This window comes from Etheostoma spectabile, chromosome 15, assembly GCF_008692095.1.
Source record: "Etheostoma spectabile isolate EspeVRDwgs_2016 chromosome 15, UIUC_Espe_1.0, whole genome shotgun sequence".
Taxonomy (NCBI): Eukaryota; Metazoa; Chordata; class Actinopteri; order Perciformes; family Percidae; genus Etheostoma; species Etheostoma spectabile.
Window position 1 is genome coordinate 26,638,537 of NC_045747.1, and position 748 is coordinate 26,639,284.

Genomic DNA, 748 nt, shown 5'->3' on the forward strand with positions numbered 1-748 from the left:
TGGCACATATTTCAGCCCATAAGAAAATTGTGTTCAGTCGGATGGAGAGGACGGCAAGGTAGTGTTATTTTTAACGGTTCTCACTGTAATTCTAAGCTGAGGAAGTGTGTCTGTCCATCAAGTGGAGAGGACAGCGAGGTTGTGTTTATTCTGCCCCACCTGTAGTGGCAGTCATGTTTGCTGCAATAACCAGTGACACACTAATTGAAGGCAGCATCCATTACACTGTGCCACTGTCAAGTGGGAGCAGTCACACTACTAGGCTCAACCCCTTTGCCTGTTGCTGGGTCCCTAAGCTCCGGAAAACAGGGTTTTATTTACATCACTGTGAAACTGATTGTTTGAATGCATTCACAGTCCTAAAGTACACATTATTTCAATGGCCACTGCATATATGTTTTCATCTGTGTTCAAAATAATAGCAGTCCAACATCACAAAATAAATCAAATGTTTTGGGAAAAGTGATATTTCTACATGGCAACAAAATTTACTAATAAGTGTTGTAGAGTCATAGAAAACTGTTGGTTGTTTGCTGCTAATTCTTTGAACATGCCTCAGATTGAGGCAGATTTAAAGTAATAGCAGTGTTGTGAGGTGATTAATTCTATGAAGACACAGGTGTCAATTATGGCCCATATTTAAGGAAGGAAGGAAGGAAGGAAGCAAATGTTGTGCATGCTGGTCTTAGTGCATTTCACACTGAAATACTCGTTCCAGACATTGCTCTGAGGAACAGCGGACTTTGAT